The sequence below is a fragment of the Pteropus medius genome, unplaced genomic scaffold, assembly GCF_902729225.1.
Source record: "Pteropus medius unplaced genomic scaffold, Ma_sr-lr_union100, whole genome shotgun sequence".
In the NCBI taxonomy this organism is placed as follows: domain Eukaryota; kingdom Metazoa; phylum Chordata; class Mammalia; order Chiroptera; family Pteropodidae; genus Pteropus; species Pteropus medius.
The window spans coordinates 37173116-37192336 of NW_024351730.1; the positions used below are offsets into that span (position 1 = coordinate 37173116).

Genomic DNA, 19221 nt, shown 5'->3' on the forward strand with positions numbered 1-19221 from the left:
ATAAAACCGAATAGGATATTCAATGCCTTTGCATAATAGTGAATATGTTAGTTGTTAAAATTGCATAAAAACAGCATTAAATTTGTCCTGTATTTAATTTGTACTCTGAAAACTGTAGAGCATTTAGTTAGTATTTATAGTATTGGTATTAGACATCAAGTCTCCAAATGCATGAAAGACATAAACTCAAGGAATGAGAACTCTTCGAGAATCTACCATGTTCAGCTGTGTGCTTGGTCAGTAAATTTACTCAACAATCTATGAAGTATTACTAATTCCAAATCATTGGCAAGAAAACTAAAATTTAGAGAGGTTATGCAACTTTTCTAAATTTACATGGCCAGTGAATGGTAGAACTCTCTTTAAACTTATGTCTATCTCCCAAGTCCATATTTTCATCCGACAGATCATATGAATATTAATGGTGGACACTAGGGTAATGATTTATAGAATGTTTCTAAATTTTTCCATTATTCAAATAGTGCTCAAATGAAAATCTTTGCACACATGTTTTTGTGCCAGTAGGTAAATAATTCTGTAGAACTGACTCTAGGAGGTAAAATTTCTGGAACAAGATGAAGATTTTTATCTCTTGATATATTTAGGACTGCCAAATTATTCTTTTTAAGGTGTTAGCAATTTTTAAAACATGATATAGAAGAGGAACAGTTTTCTTCAACCTTGCCACCAATGGAAATTATAATAGTTTTATAATAATTTTCTTCAATATATGTAACAAATAATATCTAATTCAAGAAAGTAATCTCATCATTGAACATTCTGAGAATTTAGTATATCAAAAAAATAAAAAGATTTTATTTTTATTCCAGCTGATCAAATTAAGCTTAACCATGGTGTTCCATTATAATATAATAAAACTTATTTTGCTGCTTTACATATTCAGAGACAAAAACTTTATGTGCAATAGCCCTTAAAAACTGATATTAACATAGTTGATGGAGCCAATGATTTCATTTCAGACATGATTCCCCTGTGCATTTTAACTATTGTTGACACTAAGTATTTACACAGATAACCCTTTTTAGGGTCATAAATTTCTGGAAATCAAAAAATAATTTTTCCCATCTGCAAAGAGTAAGTTTGGTCAAAAGAGAAAATATCCAGTTAAACAGATGGAGATCATTCAGGGAAATCTATCTAAACAGCTCAATTTGATCACATTTGCAAAATCCTTTTTTGCCACATAAGATAACATTCACTGGTTTTAGAGATTAGGAAATAGGTTTCTTGGGGAACTGAGTTGGAGGAAGGGATATCTAGCCTATCAAAAAGGTACAAATCACTGGTCATTAGTATAATTTATCTTATATTATTATTCATTATTTTTATGCTCAACTGAAGTGCAGAGTTTACAAGGCAAATCTTTCACAAGTAAAACCTGTGAATTGCTTAAATGATTCATTACTATTTCTAGTCATTTATCCAGAGATCTGTAGTCATTTGAGCATTTAGATTTCTTTAATGTAGTATAGTATTATATAACTGCTAATAGTCTAATGCAAATATTCCTACTGATTTGTATCTCTTTTTTGCCTACTTCTAGGCAAAAAAGCATGATTAAATGTAATTTTCTACACAATTACTGGGAGCATTTTATCTGGGAATAACTTACATACATTTCTGAAACCACTTCCTTTTCTAATATCTCCTAACTATTTTGAACAATCTCCCCCATCCTCTTCAACCCTGATGTATGGGAAAATTAGTCTGGATTTTTGAATAGTGGTGCAGGGTTGCAGGGGTGGGGGGAATGGAACAAATAAGAAAAAATGTTTGAGTCAAATAGCTGTGTCTTACAGTACTTCTACAAATACATATCAGTAATCTCCAAGAAGGTAATTTAATATATGATATTTCAATAACTTTACTTAATCACAGGCTGTACTTGGAACCTCAGTTAACATCAGCAACTAGAGGACCAAGGAAATACCACACTAAACATCCACAGGTCTTTATTTACAATTGTGAGTTCTCAAAAAGCTCTGTAAACTAAAAGATAATTCTTAACTCATTTAGAATCAAAACCACACCAGAATGATGTGGGGCCATTTTTTGTTTTTATGACTTTCATCACAATTATTTGTGGCTATTGATATCTTTGTCACAGAAATGTGAATAAGCTTGATTTTGGGGTACTGCAGCAGACTCTTCTGGCATTGTTATGTAAAATATGGTATATGTGCAACGTTATCTTTCTAAAAACCCAGATATTCAGAACATTTAGACATATCACATTCCAGGTATTGCCCATAAAGAATTATGAATCTTTATTACAAAAAGCATCTGTATTCTTTCACAAATGAAACAAAAGTCTTTTTTTCTTTAAGTGTGTGATCACAGATCTCAATTAGATTAACAGCACTGAAAAGGCTAGTATAGTTTCTTCAGTTTCATTTGGAAATAGAATCAATCAATAAAGGCCTGCCTCATTTTCCCATCAGCGACACTACTAATCTAGTTGTATAAGTGTACCCATGCACTCTGTTTAACTTCTGTGGCAAAGCTTGAACTGTCTTCATGCTTCCTTAAGGCTATTCTGCGATCTCCTCTGCACACTGCTTCCGTGGATATGTACCTCACAAGCAAGTATGTGCATGTGCACGCACTGATGAATCCTAAGTTCATTCCTGTCAACTGATGGTCATTGGAGCCAATTGAATGCCAACAGGAATCTCCAATTTGGAGTATGATGAAGAAGGAAACTTCATTCAGTGCAAACAGCTCAATAGTGTAATAGTTCAATTATGAAGAAGTATGGCTGTGGAACAGTATGGCTGTCAAGTGGCCCTGGAGTGAGGTGGCCCTGGGGTGAAGACCTTCTCTGGCTAGACACCTCAGCTCTGTTCTGCTTCACTTTGCCCTGCTCTGCTCTACCTGCTCTTCTCCACTTTAGTCTGGTGAGACATCTTCAGTATTTCAGCTTCAGTGTTTCAGCTCCAGGTGGGGAAAACTCAGTCATAAGTCTTTAGTGGAAAGGGAAAGTGTGCTCTTAGAGTCCTAGTGGAGCTGACTTTTATAGACTAAGTCCCCACCCCTGGTCCCTGATTGGTCCATCCCCATGCAAATGAGGGCTCCAAATTTTCGTAATTTGATTGGTCCAAAAAGCACCACTGGAACTGCAGCTCTAATTGGACAGGAAAGTCTCAGTTCTTTTGATTGATATACAATTCCAGGAACTCCTTTATAAGAGCTCAGATGTCAGTAACTTCTTCCTGAAGTACTGTTTGCATGGGAGGTGGTACTCGTTTAGAAATGACTGCTTGGCTCTGCTTTAATTTTTATTTTATATTTTATTTTATTTTATTATTTTATTTTATTTTATTTTAATTTATTTTTTTATGGTGACATTGGTTAATGAAATGCAGTAAATTTCAGGTGCACAATTCAACAGTAAGGCATATATATATATATATATATGTGTATATATATATATATATTACATTTCATATTCACTGCCCATAATTAGATTTATTTCTATCACCACATATTTGACTCCTTTTACCCTGTCTACTTCTCCCCTACCCCCTATCCTCTGGAAACCACTAGTCTATTGTCCATGTCCACGAGTCTCCATTTGTTTGTCCTGTTTGTTTGTTGCTTTTAGGTTTAGATCCCATGTATAAGTGATATCATGTGATTTTCAACTTTTTCTGTCTGGCTTATTTCGCTTAGCATGATTATCTCAAGGTCCATCCATGTTATCGCAAATGGCAATATTACTTCTTATGGCTGAGTAATATTCCATTGTATATATGTACCATATTTTCTTTTAAATTTGAGCCCAGTTAGCCACCAGGAGTCATTCTTGGTAGGTGTCTTCTTTCTCAGCAACAACATCCCTTTCTATGGCATTCTTCTCAATGGAAGGCAAACATACTATGCTACTTTTTATATTACGGTATTCTTATTCACTCTAGTGACAGTCACTTTCACATGTCCCCTTAAGAGCAAAAGTCTTAAATAAGCTGTCCAAACTCACATTCTTTTCTCCTTTAATTGCTTTTTTTTTTCTTTTCAGCCCACTCTTGTCCACTAACCTTTCTCTTCTCAAGGTTACTAATAATCTCCATTGTGACAATACAGTGGTCAGTTCTCTGTCCCTGAGTTCTATTGAAATTTGACCCATCTAGTTCATTACTCAGTCTTGAAACTATTTATTCAGTTTGCTTGCAGTTTTATGTTCTTTTTTTTTCTTTCCATCTATTTCATGTCTACTTCTACATCTCTTCCAGCTCTCTACATGATCTAGTGGCCTAGTGTTTAGTTTAAGGACTTTTTCTCATCTCTGCACTCACTGCATGTGATTCCTTCTATTCCTGTGCCTTTCAAATTTGTAAATTTACCACAATGTCTCTGCCTACTCCAGACTTACTTATTCATTGTCCATCTCCAAAGGGATGTCTAACAAGAATTTCAAACTTGATGTTTCCAAAATAAGAACTATTGATTTACCTTTACAAACCTGTTCTTTGCTTACTTTAAACATTTTTTTAACCTTAGTAAATTACATGGCATTCATCAAAATGCTTAGTCTATAAACTCAAGTCATTCTTGAAAGATAATTTCTTTTACATTCTCACTCAGTAAGTGCTACTGGAGCCACCTTCTGTTACTTTTCACTCGGAGCCCTACTACTGTCCTAGTCTAAGTCACTGTAATATCTTACTTAGATTACTCTAATAGCTCCTATCTTCCTGCTTCCCATCTTTTGTCCCATTAGCAGCAGCAAAAAGGATTTTTTAAAAATGTAAATTAGTTCATGCCTCTTTTCACAAAACCCTTAAATACCTTCTCATCACATTCAGGTAAAAAGAAAACTTATGCCCAATAGAATTGAAACCATTTGAAACCATTGTTCAAATATGTGTACACACATGTTCATAGCAACACTATTCACAATAACCAAAAGTAGAAACAACTCAAATGTCCATCAGCTGATGAATGATAAATCATGGTATATACATAAAATGGAATATTGATACTCAGTCATTAAAAGAGATCCTGTATACTACAACATGATGATCCTCGAAAACATTATGCTAAGTGAAAGAAGCCAGTCACAAAAGGCCACATGTTGTATGATTCCATTTAGATGGAGTATTCAGGATAGGAAAATCCATATGTACAGAAAACAAGGCTCTTAATTGCCTCTTCAGCCTCATCTCTGCCAACTCCATTTATATCCCCTATTCTAGCCACATTTGTCCCTGTTTATCTTTAGTTTCTTAACATTTTCTCACTTAGTTTATTTGTAATTGCTTTTCTCTCTGCTTCTGCTTGGATATCTCTTAAATTCAGAATGGCTTATTCCTTATTCTGGAATTTCATGTAGATATAGTCTTAAAATATCACCCTCTCACAAAATATTACTTCAACAGCTCATGCAAAGTTTCCATAGGATAAATGTGGATTCCTAAATCCAAATCTCCCCAGACATCCTCCAAAAACCATACAGATTGTAAGCAGCATGACTACCCACAAAAAAAAAAAAAAACATCTGTAGAATAATAATATTTGGTAAATACCACAAACTTAAAATATACCCTAGTGCGAGGATATAAACACCTAAAACAAAAGAACTGGCTCTAGAACTCACACTGAATTACAGAAACAGACACCATGAAACAAAAGGAAAGTGGAGGACTAAAGATAACTGACAACAGATAAAATCGCCCCACAGAGATTTTCCCCCTGTTGCTGAGAACAAGTCTAAGGGAATGCTGAGAACAGTGCTAGGAACAGGTGAGTAGAAGGGAAGATGCTTGAATTTATTTGAGACCAAATGTAAGTCTTGGGAAGGTACTATTTCTGAGCAAAAATGGGCAAATTAAAAGGGTATGTAATACTCCTTGAATACTCTGTGGTTAACAGAAAAAGATGAAAGACCCAACAGAAACAAAAGAGAATTACTATATCAGAAAACCCTATTGCATTAAAGAAAAGATACCTTTGATTAAAGTTTTTTTTTTTTTTCCCCCACTTTAACAATTGAGACAATGTTCATCCAAAACAAAATAAAAAGTATAAAGCCATGAAAATTCTCTTTGGTCTCCCACCAGCTCTTGCTTGTTTAGGAAAAAAAATAAAAACAAAACGATATTTCAAAATGAAAAAATCATGGACAGTACTCACAGAAACCTACCATAAAAAGAAAACAGATATTGAATATCAAATATTTAACTAATGAAAATTCTCCTACCATTCTCACATATACACACAAACAACTAAGAAAAAAATGCTGAATTAAAACATCCCTAAACAAACACCTTAATTAAATATTTTTTTATAAACCACTCACAGATATGAAAAAAATATATTTTGAATCAGTGAAACTCAAAAATAAAAATGGACAAAACATTGAAAGATGTGAAATCAGAGTTGAATAGATAAGAATTAGAAGAAAAAGAAAAGAAAAACTTCACAGCAATAAAGGCTAAACTGAAAGGTACCTAAGGAAGCACAGATTTTCATGAGTATTTTCTATGTGATATTGATGAAGAGCATGTGTAGGGAGAATTGAAAGAGCCAAAAAAGAAAAAAAAAAGGAAAGAAAAGAAAAAGAACTAAAATAAAGCAGAGAAAAAATGATAGATATAGTTATCCAAGAAGACACATAATTCTTAAAACTGGTATTCCTGAAGAACTCTAAAGCAGCAAAACAGAAAAAAATTATTAAGGCTGTAACTCAAGAAAATTTTTCAGAAATAAAGATCTTCAGTTACATATTGAAGGGCACATTTCTTTAACTCTATAATACCCCAGAAAAACGTTTAGCTTTTATGGATTTTTTTGAAAAGTACTCTGGGCTTTTTCAGTCAAAAAAATCAAGTTACAAAGGAAAGAGAATCATGTTGTTAGCAAATTTCTCCACATCAATATTCAAAACAAAACAACAGTGAAACACTTTTCAAAAAAAAAAAAACAAGAAAGGACTATATTTAGATGTCAGGGTTATAAAATATAATTTTAAAATTGAAAGAACCTACAGAATATTATACTCATTAGAGAATGCGCTTTCTCCAACTTAGTGGCTAAAGGTAAACTTTGACAAAAGGATTAATAGTTAACACTGAATATATGTAATTGTATACCTAAGACTAAAAGGTGTGAAAGGAAGGTAGAATAATATATAAATATTCCTCTAAGGTAGGAATTGTACAATATAAATCAAATGAAGGAAAGAGAAGAGACTAAATGAAAAATGTCATTAATTTTCACATACATAATAGATGGGAGTCCAAGAATATCATTTAAAGAGTAAGTAGTATCCTAAATTAAAAATAATAATAATAAAGGATGAAGAACTTCACAAAACCTTAACAGTTTCTCTCACAAAGCTCAAAGTTTCCTAGGAAAGATGACATGCATACATTGAAGATGTCTAGCATAGCTAATATCTGAAAATATTTTCACAAGTAACATTTAAAAAATGAGTTGCAGTGCCATCATTGGTTCCTGGATCTGATTGGGGTAAAACTCAGGATGCTATGGAAACCACCATGGTCATGGAGAACCAGACCCTTTAAGACCTACATGTCCTGGTTCCTGCCCACACAGACCCTCATCTCTGTGACTTCTAGGAGAGCTACTTCTTAGATGAGGAGATGAAACTAATTAAGAAAATGAGTGACCACCTGACTAACCTCCACAGACTGGTGGAACTCCAGGTTGAGCTGGGCAAGTATCTCACCCAAAGGCTCATCTTCAAGGAGCCTTTGGAGTCCAGAGGCCTCTGAGGGGCCCCTCTGTATCCCCCTTGTGTTGGCCTTGTGCCTGAGCCTCTCCATGCAACCACTAGGCAGACTTCTAACCACCATGGAGCCCTCTCCCATGCTGTGGACCAAACTGATACAATAAAGTTGTTTGCACAAAAAGAAAAAAAAAAAGAAGTATGTCTATATTCTACAAAGGAATTCCTATAAAAATAATGAAAATTGTATTGTGAATTTAGAAATCCATTGAAATTCTGGGTAAGAAATCATATACTGTATTTATAAATATGCTGCTTATTGATTAAAATGTACAGATATATAAATATGTCTTTGCAAATGAAGTAGTAGCCTTCCTATTCTATTTGGAATAAACCTATTTTCTTTCTTTCTCTCTTTCTTCCTTCCTTCCTTCCTTCCTTCCTTCCTTCTTCAACTTTCCCTTCCTTCCTTCCTTCCTTCCTTCCTTCCTTCCTTCCTTTCTTTCTTTCTTTCTTTCTTTCTTTCTTTCTTTCTTTCTTTCTTTTTCTCTTTCTTTCTTTTTCTCTTTCTTTCTTTCTTTTTTCTTTTTCTTTTTCTTTCTTTCTCTATCTCTCTTCTTCCTCACTTTCTTACTTTCTTACCTTTTTTCTGAAAATCAACATAATTTTTGAAATTGCTCTTGCAGATTGTGTGTATGTGTTTTGTTTTTGGTTTTGGTTTTGGTTTTGGTTCTTATTATTTGTGTGTTCTGGTGATGGTGATCATGGCAGCAGTGGTGGTGATATTTTATGTAGATCATCTATTTCCAATGCTTTTTAAAACATATTGTATTGCAATTTTTGCTTTTGTGTTCTTTTGCACTGGCTGTAGCTAGCTGTTTTCAATGTTTTTGCTTAATGAAGTCAAAGCAATATAAACAAAATTTCTCCTTACAAATGAATCTCATCCAGCTGCATTCAGCTATGAAAGAGCTCTCAGAAAACACTACCGATTAATTTTCATTTCAAAAATATTTTGTAACGTGGTTCATGGGCCTTTGTTAATAGCTTGTCTCATGTCCTCCAGATCACCATATGCTGTCTTCACAAAAATATCAGATCCATGGAGAAATGGCCTGCCTGTTTTTTAAGGTTAAGTTGTTTAGAAAATATCACTGAGTCAAATCAGATCATCCCATTTCCTTAATCAAGTACTTCTCTGATTTTATGGCATAAAAATAGAGAAATGTTTTTTATTTCTACTACTACATCTAGTAGAATTAGCAATGGATTAATAAGTGAATACCTGACCAGATGTGAGTTAACCAAAGGAATCTATTCAATAAACTGGGCGACCTTCTACCTTTCCTACTTTAGGAGAAAACGATGTATAAATGGTGAGCAGCATGACATTTTAGTGGAATATTACCACTACTAACCTAAGCTAGAGACAAAGGGCTGCTCTGTGAAGAAAAAATAATCAGGGTTTGGTAAGAGCCTAGAAAGATGCTCAACAGTAAAGAGGACACGTCATTCCTCTTGTAATTAACACATACTGCTAAAACTGAATAGAACCAAAGAGCTCTCTTCAAAAGTCTATGTTATTGTCTTTAATATGTGTTTATATAGTCCTCTTGCTGTTTTATTTTTCTTTGCCAGGTAGAAATCAGTAACTTGAATTAGTTGTTCTATTTTTTCTAACATAAATAAATGAATTCCATTTAATCCCCTTTCATGCAGTATCTCATTCCATTCTTTTCCCCTTACCATCTAGAGTCAGAGAGCTTGGTTTGTGTGCTTCTGTTCACAGAAGTTTCTGAAAGATATGAGTTCTGCTTTCTCTTCTGAGAAATGCTGTTAATTGTCTTGTATTAGAATATACTCTTCTGGTGGGATGCTCAAAGCCTTTGCAGTCATTCCCCTAATTCCACATAATGCCCTGGATAAATGCAACGTTCTCCACCTTCGCTAAGAAGATTTTACCTTTAGTTTTGCTGGCATTCCTTGTTAATTCTTCTGAACTACTTCTCTCTAGTTTAGAAGATATTAGTAAGAATTATCAAGATCCTGTCAACTAACCTGTCCACATTATTTTGTGGGAGAGGGGATGGTGGATAGACAGAAAGCCAAGACATTAGTTGCCACTTTTGATATTTGTGGTAGAGGGTTATTCACTTTGTTTGTTTGACAGTAATTTACACTGTTTTTATTTTTAGTTATTTCACATTTATGTCATTAGCTATTAAGGATTGTATAATAGATGAATATATGATCCAGTTTCATTCTACCATTTTTACACACAGAATATTTATTCACTGAATATTTATATGAATCTTGACAAGAAATTTTTCTTTGAAAGGGATATATGTGTGTATGTGTATGCAGATATACACATGTGCACATACATATACATGCTATTTTTGTGGGTTTTTTAGCACTTAAAGTTTCACTGTTTTATAATACACTTTTTCAATATACTTGACTATTTTTTTCAAGTGTCTTAAAGGTCACATAAGGTTGTATTATGTTCCAAGCAAACAAAAAAATGAGCAAAAGAAAAAAAGAAGGAGCTTTGGGACTGCAAGCTGGTTGACTTTTTTTTTTCCTTTTTCTTTTTCCTGAAGTTAATTGTATGGTATTTCTGTAACTGAACACATATTGTTATCCAACAGAAAGAGAAGCATTAGAATTCTTACCTGCTTGTTTTGTCATTCTGATTTCTAAGTCAGATCTCCTAACTCTACTTTTATTGTACAAATTAATGCTTTATATACACCACGAACAGTACCAAAGTAGGTTCCCTTTACTCCATCCCTAAATGAGATAGGAGCTATAGATGTCATGATTGGCATTAAAATAGTTACCTGGAAACTTCATTAACTCTGAAATTTTGTCATATTGAATTATTTTTCTGAAAAAAAGAGAGTGCCACATGTAAGTGTGCTTGAAATAAGAAAAGATCGGGAGTAATAGTTCTCTAGAGCAGCTTTTATCATCACTCTTAATTCCATTTTTTTCTTTCCTTTTTAGATGAAGTAAACAAATTGGAACACCACTTACTTGTAACTTTTTCTTTGTCTTCTCTTCCTTTGTCTCTCCTTCAATCCAGAGAGGCATAAATGTGTTTTTAGTCAAAACTATGTATTTACATACAATATTGTCTAACATCATCTCCACGCTATATACCTAAGAGATCTCTGTTTATATTTTGATTATCCACACAAAAGTGCACAGCATGAAAATATCTAAAAATATAATGTGTCTATTTAGGCCTAGGACAACTTGGTTGAGGTCCACCGTACATTTGGTGGCTTATTGCCATATTGTGATCTACGATTTGTGTCCTCCAGAGCTTGAATTTGTAATTATCTCAGTATCAAATTAACTAGTAAGCCAAGATAACTGGAGTCTTGGATACTTATGATGAAAAAAGCAAAAATACTATAGTGATAAAAATCCTATGTTTTTGAAATATCTAAAAATACTAGTTATGCTAGTACATAAAAATAACATGAAAGCTGCCTTGAAATATCTGGATTCATTGATTTGCTTACCAAAAATTATTTTTATTGTGAAGATATAAAAACTTATTCTGAAGATATGGGAAAGTTATACTTAAGCCAGACTATACGTAAGTATTTGTGCATATGTGATTTTTATATATTTATATATAACAAAAAATGTATATGTCTCATTATCAATGAGCAAAAGATTGAAATAATTAGATAGAAGTTAGAAGCGAAAGAAGCTCCTTTAATATTCTGACCGCTTTGCTGCAATTCAAATGGAAAATTTCATACATAATTGCTTACCTGGAAGGATTGATATAAGGATTACTATTTATATGACAGAAACATTTGTAAATCACCTTGACCTTCTCAAAGAAAGGTTGTAGTGATTAGAAAATAACATTTGCTTTTCTTTTAATCTGGTCTGAGATCAGATGGTCTTTCACAATGGTAGAGGAAGTAGCATAATGAAAAGAAGTCAAATATATAGGCGGATGGTCTTGAGATGATATGGATGATCATGAAAAGAGTTTTATAGCCTTCTTTTATTTGTTGAGATTTTTTTAAAAATCTGTATTTATTATGGATAACTTTGTTTGTTGACACCATATGCTAGTACTATGTAAACACAAGATGTCTACATATTTAGTTAATAGTCTACTCACTGAACTTCTCAGTGAATTAAAAGATTTAAAATAAGTCAGCATACATCATCCATATGTTGCACATATTTGATATTTTCATCAAGGGTGATAAAAAATGTAAGGGTTTTGACTCGCCATATGGAGATATATGTGTATATATATTATAATATCTGTGTGTCACATATTAAAGACTTTCTGCTTGTCTTCAATGTTTTTTAGTATATATGTATATAGTCTCTTTATTATTAATACAAATTCAAACTTTATGGCTGCCTAACAGGTAGGATATGCTACATGTTCTACCTATTAAATCTGTATTGGCACAAAAAAGATACTAGCTACTTTGATTACTTCTTAATCATTCTTAATCATAAATTATTTAACTCATCTGATTTCAGTATTCAAAAGTGAGAAATAAACACTTTGTAATCATGTATTTCAAAAAACATTATTTAAGGGATAATTATGAGCCAGCACTTTATAAAGTATATGGTGGTAGGACTAGGGAAAAGGAATGAAAGGGAAAGACAAGAGATGATAAAATATTGACAAATATTGATTCAGCTCTCCAGAAGATCACATTCCATGGTGAAGACTGAATCCAGGGTAAATTTTTAAGGCGAGGCAACCCTTGGTTGACTTCACAGATTGCAAGTTACCGTGGCATTAAAATTAAGCTACTATAGTCATAGCTAGCTTATTTATTTATTTATTTATTTATTTATTTATTTAATTTATTTCTTTCTTTTTAAGGTGAGGCAACCCTTGGTTGACTTCACAGATTGCAAGGACCTTGTCAGCTTACAATCTCTTATTTTTTATTTTTTATGCCTAAGGCACCTGGTCTTCCTAGGTGGTCTCCCATCCAAGTACTAACCAAGCCTGACTCTGCTTAGTTTCCAAGATCAAATGGGATCGGGCTTGTTCAGGGTGGCATGGCCATAGACTACACTTATTTTTAAAATAGAATAAGTAATCACATCATTAGATTTGAAATTTAATCTGTTTCTTTAAAAGTTAATATTCATGAGTGACTTCAATTGCCTTTAAAAAAAAATCCCCTTTTCTTCAATGCTGTTTCTGTATGATTTCATTGTAGAGAAAAGATGAAAATATGTTGCAGATCTGCCTGCCTAAAAATACCTAATTGCTAAGGATAAAGACTGAAAATTAGAAATTATTAAATTTGGAAATTTCATCAAGAATCTTTCATTCTCTTAAATATCTTATATCTTTTTGAAATTGCTACTACATTTCAAATATAATATTGTGCATACCATGGGGATATTTGAAGATATTTGGACACACCAAGAATATGAATGTTATGACATAAATTACTTAATAATTTACTCATAAAAATTTGTAACTATGTTAAATTAATTTTTCTATAGAAAAATTAAATACAGTTTTAGGTTTTAAATAATTTAGTGTATATAGTTGAGAATGTGGCTTTTTAAAAAATAAGCAGATACTTTACTTATTAGGCTACCCTATATTTACATATGCAGTTGATTGGAACATGAAAAATTAGCTTTTGTGCTGCTGTATTCAAGAAAAAGTCTTATAAAAAAAGAATATTGATCAAATGTAAACTTTTTTTTCCTACCCTCTGTTCTTCACTTAAGGACTAAAATTCTAGTTTTCATTCATTACTTGAAAGAGAAAAGAATTTTAAAACATAATCATTCACTATATTAGCTTAACTAAGGATTCCAAAGATTATACTGCTTTTAATATAAAATAATAGAAAATGTTATAATTTCTTTTATATACATACTTTTTTTCTCATAATATGTTTATTTTCTTTTGTTAATAAGCAGCAAACTAAATGTCATCTTTGGACACTTCTGTTTTCTTGATTAATAAAAAGAAGAAAGTAATGAGTATTAAATCTTTCCTTTTCTTTTTGTTTTTAATAAAACATAACTGAAAAACAGAACATCTAAATATCAGTCAGTAGAAAAACAAAAACTATCCTTTCGCCAAGAGGTTTTCCTTTTTTTATTTCAATTCAGTGCTTCCTGTGGCTTTAGTTTACTGTGTGAAGCCGTGAAAGGCTTCTGTAAAATATACATTCTTAATCAGGGTCTGACCTAGAATATTTCAAGATCAACAATTAAAACAGCCTTTTTCATCTAAAGTCTCAGGTTCCTCTATGGCACATTTAGTGTGAAAGGGATTTTGCAAACCTACATGAAGAAGGTGTTATCTTAGTAAGGGAAATTATTTTAGCACAATGCTAGGAGACTTCAAAATAAATAGCATTTGATATTCTCTGATACTTTCTGTAGCATAGTGCCTAACTTCAGTGTAATGCAGGGACTAATTAGTTAATTGGCAATTATCTATATGATACTTTATTCCAGGTTTGCCTGTAGTTTTTACTGTAACGGTATTACTGCTCATTTTTTCTTTATCCTGCGTAGAAATAGAAAGAAAATGAAGTTAGTAAAAGTCAGCTCGTTTGGCTCTGAGTTTTGTGAGAGAAAATGTTGACACTGGATTAAAGCGGAGTTGTTATTTATTTTGAATTGTTATCTATCCATCACTAGTTTTCACTAATGAAAAGTTAGCTGTGGTTTACCCATCAACAGATCAATTCCATTTTAAGAGCAATTTATAAAGCTTGGAGACAATCATGAATATAAAATAGTACAATTCGTTAGGTCTTAACAATGTACAACCAAAATTAACTAATCAAAATCTAATTTCACCACTGGCCAAAAAGAAAGTAGGTTAAGATTGCCAGATCATTTTTGTTAGATTAAGCTCCTGCCTTCTTGTTATTTTTGGTTCCCTATCTTGTGTCTGTCACAATGATATAATATCAAGGGAAAGCTAAAAATTCTAGTAAAGTGTAGGAGAGCAGTGCTATAAAGATGCTGAGATGAAGGAAGGACAAATTCCAACTCCGTACAAAATTTGCATGAAAAGTGAAAAATCTAGACCAAGTTTCCTAAAATCCCATCCCTAAAGGAGAAAATGCATATTAATTTTGTTTTGTTTCTTAATATGTGAGCTATCCAGCTCAGGGAAGTTAAGTTCATATTTATTAATATCAGAGAATGTGGAGACAGTACTGTGGTGTCCATCATGAAATTCCTTATACTGATCAGTGTCTTCCAGACTGAGTTCCAATGTGTATTCTTAAGAATCTACTGGTCTCCATGAGATTTTACTTTTAAATTATTGAAGTTTGTACACACATCCATATATACACAAACATATTTACATACTGGAAGAACTGGGTCACCATTTTATAGCTAGTACCTACATTTGCTTCTGTGTTAACACCAAGTAATGAGTAAGTGTATTTGGTATTTGTCAGTTTGAGTTTCTCAAACCGGCATCTAAGACCATATTCTTGGAATGTGAGTTTTCGAATTTAAAAGCGCTGGCATGGATGATTTTTAATTAACCAGTTGCTGCCATCAGTTCTGTGATGGTATCAAGACCTGGATAAACTGCTGAACATAAAACAGAATGAAAATAATCTGCATTTGGATTATCATCATATTCTCCATGTTCAAATCCCTATGCTTGTATAATACATAGTCTTTAAAATAGCTTAAAAGGGCTGAGCACACACAGTCTAGCTAGACTCAACCTGTTTTTCCCACCCTCACTCACAGCACAGCTGTCTCTTACTTCTTGGGCGGGAATACAAACCCAAAGCTTGACATGATTCTCTCAAATGGTTCCATTCCCTTTAACCTCCTTTCCTGTTCTTATCTAGAGATAGTCTCTTTTTAAATATAAAATCCAAAATTTGTTAATTGTTTCCAGAGAGACATTAAAAGGTAGTAAATTATGAATAGTGCAAGGTATGTAGTTAGGTGCATAAATTGTGGAGTCTGATTGCATGTGTTCAGAATCTTTGTTCTATGATTTGCAAGTATGTGACATTGGACCTGATACTTGGCTTCTTTGTGCCACAATTCACAATCCATAAAACAGGGATGAAAATAGTACCTACCTATGTGTACTTTTGATAAATTCACAAACCATTTTTTAAAATACATTATTAAATATTAATCATATTTAATATGTATAAGTAATTTAATATGAAACTAAAAATTTTCTTAAGGTGATATTTGGGTGCAATGTCATATTGTAATTGTGACCATATCTTCATGATAAAAGTAATGGTATGAGGTTACCCAGGCTAAATGACTAGTTTTCACTAATATTCTCATGACATTTTTCTTTCCAAGCCTAACAGATGACTTTTATTTATTTTTTATTAACCATAAAACGAAATCTTGAAATATACAAAGGAATACTCCTGTTTGCATAAATATATTAATTAACAACACCATTTAATTTCAAGATTATTAAAAGTTCTCATGCATATGCCATTGTAGCAAATGGATTTTCATTACTGAAAAGGAGAAAACTAATAAATGGTGAAGAACTTAGTTTTGTATAATTTTGCTGATCATGGATAGTCAAAGACTAAACTATCGAATGTGGGTTTAAAATAAAGTTATATTTATTAATACCAAAGAAAATTATAATTACATGGCAGCCACCTTTAACATTCAGAGAAAATCTTACAAAACATAAAGATTGTAATAATATTTTTGTTATACATCATATTTCTATGTATTGTTTATTTTTTAAAATAAAAACTTAAAAGAAAATAAATCATGAATAATCCTGTCATTAAATATAGCCCATTGTTAATTAATATTTGAGGTATTTTTATAGTCTTTTATATTTTCTGTTTTACACATAAAAACATGAAATTCTGAAAAATAAAATTTATTTGTGATAACCAGATAATTATTTTATAAGCTTCTTATACAATGTTTACATACATTACAAAAATATTCATTGAAAAACTTGCAGAGGCTTATCTAAAACTACTTTGCTGGACAATGGAAAAATCAATATCTTAAAAGAGAATTTTAATTCAAATTTAAAGAACATGTTATTTAAAACATCACAATGTTAATAGGATTATTTAACAACATATTTCTATGATGATGATAGATATTTGACATGTATGAAAGGACTCAACTTACTTTTGATAGCCATTTGCAAAAGAGAAAAGAATTAGAAAACTTTTTTTCATAATAAGCAAAAACTTCTTAAAAGTTTGTGTCTTCAACTCTGGAGAAAGATATTTTATTTATATAAATTTTGGAATCGAGAATTTAAATTTGTAAAAAGGAAATATATAAAATGTCCAATTAAATAGATGTAATTCAAGTATTTTCTTTGGCTACATGGTTTTTATACAATAGAAGAATAAGTCTACTGACATTTTACATAGCATTGTTTTATCCCCTTCTGTTTTTCTCTGGGAGACAGATTTTGTTTCTGAAAGTACCAAATCAATAAGATAACAATAAGGGCTCAAAGTTAAACTATTGGCTCAGACTGTCAAATAGTCAATTAAATTAATGCAATAATATAAGAGTGAGATATTTATCATCAGAAAAATAAAGCAACCTGCTGATGATGATTTTCACCATATGAGACTATCTTTTGAATGTTTCTTATCCAGTAATTGTTTAAGTTTTTCCCTTAAGTAATTTATAATTAATTAAATAATTAATTAGAAATTAAGATAGAAGTTAACAGATTTAAATGAGTATATTTCTTTATTTTGAGTGAAGCACAATCTTTTGAGCTTGTCATTAAAACACTATTTCTTAAAAGAGATGAAAATATATTTTTTCATATATATGTATGCTTATATATTTTTAAAAAGGAGATGAAAGAAAATTATCAGTCAGTATTTGCTAAACCTTTTCTGTAAAAGATAGGAAGAGTGTGCTAATTTGTCTGTGTGTGTAAGTAAATTAACACAATCTAAAAATTATTGAAATCAAAATTACTAGTAAAAAGAATGGATGTATAGTTTTGTGTAACCTGATATTAGCTCTAAGAATTTTGGTTTAACTTCAATCATAACTTTAAATACAAAATAAAAAATGAGTTTTACATCAGAAGATAAGTTAGCTTCTCTCATGAAATGTTGCATTCAGGCTTGTAAATGGATCATATAGCTTTGGAGAAGGTTCAGATGATTTATTTTAATGAAATTAGCTTTTAGTGTATTTCAGCTGGCTATAAGGAAAACTTTTTTTTTAGATAATTATTTCAGTCTTATTATTTTTAACCCTTCAGTTCTCGATAAAATATTATGAAATCATGACATTTGCTTTTACCTGGTTTGCTATGGAAAGGTTCTGTAAACTTTCTTATCTTAGATATTACATCTAAGATAATTGATCTTAATTTATTTGCTTTATGTTATGTTTATGATGTAATACATACTTATGTTTAAAAATCACAAGCAGTACACAGAAATATAGAGAACATTCCTTCAGTGCACTGTCACCATACCTACTTTGCAGAAGTCTGTGTATTTTCCCATAAATTTTCTGTACATGTTTAAGAAAATACAGATGAGTGTGTGTATATGTATATAGGTATGTATGTATATGTATATCTGTATACATATATGTTTGCTTAAATACATGCTTGCGCATGTATATATATAAATTCATATACATGCTTACATATTTTCTAAATATTCATATATGAATATATAGAGAGAGAGTCAGCTCTTCCTTTTTAACACACCAAAGACAAGATTTTAAAATTTTCTTTTATAACTCGAATAGATCCTTATCCTTCCATCCATAGTTTGTTGTATAGATAGATGTGCCATAATTTATTTTTCCAGTCATCTATTGCTGTACATTTAGGGTTTTGAGTTTTTTTTTGGATAGTCCTGGTTGTTTGCATGCTTGCTATTATGAGCAATGTTATATTGAATGTGCTAGACCACAAATCTTTTGCAAAATTTTCTAGGGATACATTTTTAGTCATGAAATTCCTAGTCAAAAAAAATGTGCATTTAAATTTTGAGAGGTATTGCCAAAGTCACCCTCTAAAGTTTTTGCGTCAAAAATGCTTTCATCACATTATATAAAATTTACCCTTTGCCAACATGATAGTTTAAAAAAATTTAACTTACTGTAATCTGCCTTTCTTTACTTGAGTATCTAAGAACCATTTTTATTTCCTTTTTTTAAATTAACTTCTGCCTCAAGTAATTTACTCATTTTTCTTATTTTGTCCACTTTACTCATTGATTTTCAAAACTATTTATACAACAATGAAGTCTTTTTTTGCCTGTTATATGTTTTGCAAATATTTCTCCCAATTGGTCTTTGAATTTTTTTTTTTCCTTTATGACTTTCTTTCAATTAAGAGTTTAACATTTTTAAAACATACCTTTGACTTTGGGTGGTGAACACACAATACAGTATACAGATGATATATTATAGGACTGTATACTTGAAACATGTATAATTTTATTAACCAATGTCGCCCAATAAATTTAATTAAAAAAGAAAAC

At 31.6% G+C, this 19221-nt stretch overlaps 1 protein-coding gene and 1 pseudogene across 3 annotated transcripts in view; one reads left to right on the plus strand and one right to left on the minus strand.

Annotated features, from left to right (window-relative positions):
- GRID2 (glutamate ionotropic receptor delta type subunit 2) overlaps positions 1-19221 on the plus strand; it is a 1244525-nt gene that overhangs the window by 568509 nt on the left and 656795 nt on the right. The window lies entirely within an intron of this gene.
- LOC120588437 (uncharacterized) lies at positions 12672-12790 on the minus strand (annotated as a pseudogene).